This window comes from Lissotriton vulgaris, chromosome 12 (genome assembly GCF_964263255.1).
Source record: "Lissotriton vulgaris chromosome 12, aLisVul1.2, whole genome shotgun sequence".
NCBI lineage: Eukaryota > Metazoa > Chordata > Amphibia > Caudata > Salamandridae > Lissotriton > Lissotriton vulgaris.
The window spans coordinates 741,202,710-741,210,703 of NC_141700.1; positions in this window are offsets into that span (position 1 = coordinate 741,202,710).

Genomic DNA, 7,994 nt, shown 5'->3' on the forward strand with positions numbered 1-7,994 from the left:
CGACAAAATAGACATGATAATGTGAAGAATAATACAGAATATTTCCAAAAAGGATCTCAGTAGGGCGTTAATGGAGGCTATGCAACAAGGTTTTAAGTACCCTAGGGAGCCGCGGTCGGCAGTGGGTGTACCTGCAGGGCGATGACGTGGGGAGGGGCAGGGTGGGGGGGGGGGGGGTAGTAATGTATGGATTACGGAGCTTTACAGGTAAGTAAACATATAAATAAATAAAACTAATTTTGTTGCGCAACAAAATTTGCTTTATTTATTTATATACGAAATTTGCTTTATTTATTTACATTTTTACTTACCTAAAAAGCTCCGTAATCCATACATTACTACCCCCCACCCTGCCCCTTTCCCTCCCCACGTCACCCCCCTGCAGGGGGGTGACGTGGGGAGGGAGACTTCTTGTGCCAGTACTGTGTTTTATCTTTTCAAAGGACTGTACTTTAATTAACACAAATCTTAATGCTAAGCACAAAATTACAATCGTATGTAAATCAGCAAGTGGACAACCCCATGGTAACACACTCTAAGGGACTTCACAAACTAGGAGATGCACACTGAAGACAGGTCACAGAGGTCCCGTACGAAATACACATTACACCAAGGACCAGTAAAATTATTGGACAGGAGAGGACCCAAATATCTGGCAGCATTGACTAAATAAGGCAATAAAAATCTGCAGATTATGAAACAGATGATTATGTGGCATAGAAACAAATCAATAATTTTGTGGAAAACACCACAGCTGGAAAAAACCCGTAGGTCTCAGGCATGTTTAACTGCTTGTATATGATATCCAAATATGTCTACTGCAAATTATTAAAACATACACAATGACCAGAAGACAGGCTTTTTTATATGATGATCACAATGCAATATGCACACATAATATGATATTAAGTAGGAGGCAAAGCCTGAAGCTGAGAAGCAAGATATCAGTTCTTTACACCTGCTAACAGTCCTGCCCTTCGAAGGCCTGTCTCTGTGAAAACAATTTACCCCTGATGCTGGTGTGAGTTCACATCCTGCGTAAAGGATGAGTCACTGCCTTGGCGACCTTTGCTGTATACCCACCCTCCATTTCCTTTAACCTGGGCAGTGCAAGTGGTCTCAGCTCTCATCAGTGAGGCCTGTGGCTGTGGATATCGGAGACCATTTAATCCTAGTGATTGTGATTGTGTGCTGCTGAGGACACCATGCTGGCAGTACCTGCACCACCATTCAGTTATTGCTCGAATATGAATTTACCTTGAAAAAACATAAGACAAGAGGCAAAACAGGAACAGTATGTTTAATTAAACATTTGGTTGGGGGCAGAGTTACAGAAATGGGTCTGAGGACTGTCTCAAAGTAAAATCAATATGAAAAAGACTTTATACAGAGTTTGGGTGTGACAAAGTACTTCAGATTATTCATTTTTGGTGAAAGAATGCGGGCCTTGCCTGTGGAGTCATAAATAAGGCGAGCCTCAACCTTGTGTGGACATAATGGGGGTCAGTGGTTAATGCATCCAGATATCCAACATGAGGGGCATGATCACTGCATGTAGTGTAGGGTGGAGTATCCTGAATGTGTTCCTAACTTTTTGTGGCATCTGACTTTATGATGTTTGGGAATGCACACACCCCTCTGGCATGTGTGCTTTATGCGGGCCGATCCCACTACATCATTGTGGTGTTGCTGTGCTTATTTGAGGGATGGACCCGAGTTTCTTGTTTGTGCATATGTATTCCAGCTAAGGGATAACCCACCTGTGATATGTCAATCAGTAACCCCAGGACTAAGTTGCAGAGACTGCCTGACCAAGTATTTCTGAGTTGGGTTGATGGAGAGTTCATAACAGTCGAGTTTGTTAATAGTGAGGCCATATCGCTCCTATATGCAAGTGTATCTTTAAAAACATTGGCATCAATGTCATCAATAATACCTCAGCCCTCGCTCAGCAGTGTGGAGATCTTGCTCTGGTGGAAGGGCATGTTGAAATGAGAGAATAGGGATTACTGACGCCCAGACCCTGCACCCAGGGCAGAGCAGGTGTACAGTGTGTGCACTCACCTCTCTTCTCCTCTTGCCTGTGAAGACTGTTGGTGCTTTGTGTGGGGCTATTGTAGTCCCTGTTGGATACCAAAAGATTCAAGGTCTAGACCAGAGCCTGCAAATGGGTAGACACATTTGTATGGTGCAGTGAGCAGAATAATGGAAATAGAAAATAAACTATTAATACCATGCACCTGCAGGCAAGTCATGCCATTACCATGCATATTGATTGCTCCATGGAGCTTGGCCAGTCCATATGGTGGCGCAATTAATCTCCCACTAGTGCTCGTTTGAAATGGGGTGACCTTTAAGTTAAGTCTACCCCAGAAACCTACTTCCCCATCCACATATTCACTCACCTGCAATTTATTATGCTGTTTCTGAGCCTCAAATCTTCCTTGTTTTAACACATAGTAAGAGGCTGTGTACGAAAATGGGAACCTGGTTGAGGGGGTGAAACCCTACTCCAGCAGAAACCACAACCCTTGCCAGAGTGAAGGTACAAGCAAACCCCAAAGTAATCCACCCAAATATAGTGATGTTTAATAAATAATTTAAGACCAAAACAACAAAATTGCAATAAATAGAATCTGAGATATGCATTTTTAAAGATTTTATTGAAAATAGAGCCAAAAAGTGCATAGCGGCAACTGTGGAAATCTGGTCGTACTGGACCAGGACAAAGTCACAAGTTCAGTCTTAGCATGATGGAGTGCGGGCCAGCTTCATGGACCTAGTTAGGCTCATTAAGCTAAGTACCTTAAACCCAGGTTGCAGAGCGATGCGTCGCGCAGAGGTGGGAGCTGAGAGTCTGCGATGTGCGGTTCTGCATCATTCTCAAGTCCTACACCATGAATGCGTTACGCAGTGGTGCAGATTCAGAGTTTGGTGAAGCGATGCGACGTGCAGAGGCTCTGATTCGGAGTTCCAGGGAAGCAATGCATCGGTTCTGCCGGGATCACAATTGATGCTGGCAGAGCACTTTAAGGCCCAGTTCCCAGGGTCTAGGGCTGGGGTGGCACCATGTGGGAGGACAGTAGATAGAGCTGGCAGTGTACAGGTGCTGGGTTTAAGATGGAGGAAGCCTGTTCTGTCCCTAAGGTTTCAGATGAGGAGGAAAGCCTATTAGCCCTTGGAGTCACTTGTGTGGTCCTGGATTCAAGATGCAGGTACAGTGCATCTCATTCAAGCAGGAAGGGCAGAAATGCAACTTAGCAGAGTTGCTCTTCTTGCCGAAAAGCAGACAAGCAGTCCTTCTTCTGAGTCTTCAATAGGACCAAATGTGTACTCAAGAGTTGGTGGTCTGATGTCTAATATTTATACCTTGTGCCCACTTTGATGTAAGGGCAGTTTATTGAGGCTCCCACAGCCTTAAAGTATCAGATACACCCTTCCTATTTGCCCTGGTTTCCAATTTGTCTGGGGACACAAAAGACTAGTGGCATACCCCTTTTGGGAGTGCTCAGGCAGAGCCTTCGTGATCTATAAGTATGACAGGTGACAGCTCCGGCTGTTAAGTCAGAGCAGCACAGCTAGCCTCCCTCTGTCTCAGTGTCTAGGAGCAAAGCAGGAAGACCAACTGCCAGTTATTCCTCATCATTTGACCCAGAGGCAGACTGCAGAAACCAATTGGTTAAGACACAAAAAATGCCAACTTTCTAAAAGTGTCATTTTTAGAATTGTGATGAGAAATCTGAGTTTACCAACAAAGAGGGCTTATAATTATAATTCTTGACACTCCAAACGTGATCTGTCCACTTGCTCTCAATTGAAAGTTATTACTTATTAAATGTAATAAGGTAACCCAATGTTATCCCATGAGAGAGTTAGGCCTTGCAGTAATGAAAATCGAAGTTAGGAGCTTTTCATTACCTGGACATGTGAGACTTAAATGTACAGGTTCAACTTTTTAATCACACTGCACCCTGCCCTCTGTGCTGTGCTCTTCACAGCCTTCACTAGGTGTGACATGTATTAAAAAAATAAAGTGTTGGCTTGACAAAGGTTTATTTTTCCAGGTCAAAATGGCATTTTAGAAAATGCACACACAGGCCATGACACACACATGGAAGGCCTGAGACATGTTTAAATGTTGGTGGCACAATGAGTGTGGCAGGCACTTCGATTTAAATGCCCTGGACACATGCAATAACACTTTACTAGGGACTTCTAAGTAAATAAAATGTTCCAATTGGGTGTACATCAAGTTTATCATGTATAAGGAGACAGCACCAAGCATTTTAGCACTGTTTAGCAGTGGTAAAGTTCACAGAGTCTTAAGGCCAACAAAAACAAGATCAAGGGTTGAAGGCAAAATATTTGGGGGAAGACCACCCTAAGACTGACAGGTCCAACTGGCTTACCTGTGGAGACCCACCACTTGCCCTTGGTTGCTCCTTTTCCATGTGTATCTAACCCCATCCTATGGCCTTTTAGACCCCTGGTGTTTGTTATTCTACTTATATAGACACATACATACATGCCACTAGATCCAATTTATGTAGGTGACTCCCAATTTTTGAAGCAAAAAATACATTGTTTTTGCCTGTCTTCCACCTGAAATTGCACCTGCGTCAATCAAATTCAATAGGGAAAATACCTTCTCCCAATAATGTATTTTACCTCCCACTTTTCTCTTCTAAAATGTTGGCATTTATGTTGGTGGTTCACCACAGTGGGACAGATTGAAGTAACACACCGAATGAATCCCTATTGGCTTGCCATCTTCTGTTTAGACAGAACCAGGCACACCAGCTGGAGATCTCAGAAGTAGACATCAACAAGCAGCAGACTGCCTAAAACAACCTAAAATGCCAGAGGTTACTCTTGAACCTCCGATGATGAAATTGTCAGAGCTCAAATGTTCTCTTGGTTCTGTGGATTCAAACATACAGGAGACCGCAAACAAAATCCAGTCAATTAGAATTGAGATTGCTGTTTTCAACAACAGGCTCATAGAGACCTAGAGCAGACTGGCATTCTCAGTAACTAAACTTGCTGCAATACTTGAAAGGGAATATGAACTGTAGCTCTCAAGGATACCTACGAAAATTGAAGGAAAAGATGTGTGCTTTTCTGAATACCATAATCCCTGAGTTTGAAGAATTGCCTTTTAGACCACGCCTGGAGTTCCAGTGAGGGCAAGCTATCCCGAGGAAAAAAACAGAGCTTTGAACAACAATGCATGCTTTTTCGGATATATGAAGGGCTTATGAAAGCCTCTTGGTGTAGCTATTATCAGAACAAAATTATGTCTGCATATAACCCTACTAGAAAACTTTTTGTGGTCTACAACTCTGGTAAAAATTATACAGCATCTATCTAGGGCTCCACCAACCCAAATGCTTTGCTCAGAACTGGCAGATTTCTTTCAGAATAAAATGTCTTTATTTTATCATCATTCATTTCAACAATGCAATCTAAAGATAGACTGAATCAAAGTTATCAAGCGTTTAATTGTTGGTCAGATTTTAGACATATCACAGAGGAGGGGGTGATATCTAAAATTTCTATAATCAAGTCGGGCTCTCCTTTCGATGCTTGTCCTATAAGGAATTTTAAAGAGCTAGCTCCTCTCCTTTGATAACTATTATGTGTACTGACAACTTAGAGAGGGGTGTGGTACCAGCCTTTTGTAAATCAGCAATAGTTACTCTGCTCTTTAAAAAGGAGAATCTATACCGTAGTATTTCCTCTTATTGTTAACCTATTTCTCTTCTTCCATTTTTTGCAAAAATCCAGGAGAACTGGGTAAATATAGAGCTAGCTTCTTACAGTGAGGAAAATTATGTTTTTAATAAGCACCAATCAGGATTCAGACCCTTCCTTAGCACTGAACCCATGCTTACAGCAGCTACTAATAACATCCATATGATTTTGGATGGAGGGACTTCTGCAGCACTCATCCTCTCTTTGACAGCCACCTTCGATACAGTTTCTCCAATTATTTTACTGAAAAGGTTATTTCCAATTGGCATGAGGGACAAGCCACTCAGATGAATTGAATCCTTTCTTGAAAATCGAACTCAGGCAGTCCAGATGACAATTTTTTGCTCAAATTGTAAAGATATTGCCTGTGGTATTTCTCAGGAGTCTGCTCTCAGTCCTACTCTGTCTAATATATATATATATTGCTCCCCTGGCAGATTTGATTGCCTCTTTTAGCGTTCAATTTTACAGCTTTGCAGATGATACCCAAATAATCATCTGCATGGAGGGCAACATTTCCCAACTCCAGGAGAAGTTCAAAGGCTGTTTGATTGAGTTAGCTAGCTGAATCAATGCCAATTCTTTCAAGCTAAATTCAAATAAAACTGAAGTTTTGCTATCTGGTAATTTCTCGATCTGGTCCTCTGTGTAGTGGCCTCAATTCTTATGATAATGTCCGAAACCAGCATTCTCCACCCATAATCTATTTTGCTATTTGATACCATATTCTCTGTTGATTATCAGATTAAAAAGTTAATGTCTGCCTTCTGCCTGCTAATGAAACAACTAACTATAACTGTAGTCTCCCCGGATCCAGCCCTTGCACTGTCAGACATTGAATGGCTAGCAAGTCTATTTAGGCAAAACTCTGGCTATAAATTAAACATAGCTAAGACTCAAATTGTATGCACAAACCAAGCTTATTTTAGCTATCCTTGGGTTACATAAGAGGCAACCTATCTAGGGGCCTGAATTAGGGCATGCCTGGACAAAATGGCACTCGCCAATTGGGATCCCATGTCGCGGAAAATTAAAAGTGAGCTGGCTAGAATGGAAAGCCTACATCTCTCAATGGTGGAAAGATGCAATATTTTAAAGATTAACATTCTGCCCAAGGTTCTGTATTACTTTAGATCAGTATCCCTGGACCTCACTAAGAAGCAACTCCAGAAATTGCAATCCATTTGTAGCAGCTTCAGATGGGCTCAAGGTAAAACCTGCAGAGCAATGAAATATATGAATCTACCACGATCCAATGGAGGCTGGGCGTTACCTAACTTTATGTTTTACTACTGGGTATGCTTACCCCAGCATATGGGAATCTTACTGGATGGCAAAGGTAAAACAGGTAGCTGAGACGAGACCCCTCATATTCAAATTCTTCTGGGTGTAGAGGCAGAGAGGGTCTTTTTTCAAATTCTAGAACCCTGTTATTATAAGAAAACCTGCTTCAAGGTGGTCCAGGCTGTTCACAAAGTATGGCAGCAGGTTCGGAGGCACTTGCAGGTTGGTAGAGTTAACCATTATACGCCCACCTCTTCCTCAGCACTTCTACCATCCATTTGTTGGGACGAAACTATGGCTAGATGGAGATGACAGGGTATTGTCACCTTGGGGGATTTAGTGGAGAATAGCAGTGTCCTGTCTTATTCCTCTCTGGCCTCGGAATTTGATCTGCCCGAAACAGATTTATTTAAATATTTGCAGATTCTGGATTATTTACTGAAGAAATTAGATATAGAACATTTACCCCAAAAAAATAACCAGATAGAGGTAGTTAGGGGGCGCCTGAAGATTGGTGTCCTATATCAAGCTCTCACTGAAACACAGCCAGATGATCTGGAGGAACAAAATCTCAAATGGAACACTAGATCGTCTCAAGGAGGTGATATCCTCCGAGACTCCATCTCTCTGGGCGAAAAGATCCTGAAATCCTCCAGTCTCAAAAGACAGTATTACAAGACCATTTTTTATCTATACTACACTACTGCTAAATTATCACAATGGGGTGGGTTAAATGATGGCAAGTGCATATGATGCTGGAGGGATCAGGCTGATAGTTTGCACTTGTTCTCTACATGCCCAGAGCTGAAGCAACTGATCAACAGGATGGAGGTTTTCTTAACGGAAGATACAGGGGCACACACCTCGATTACACTGAGGGTTACGTTACTCGGATTTTGGAAGATTCAATGATCAATCATGAGGTATACCAATACAGATACTTAGGGACCCATTTG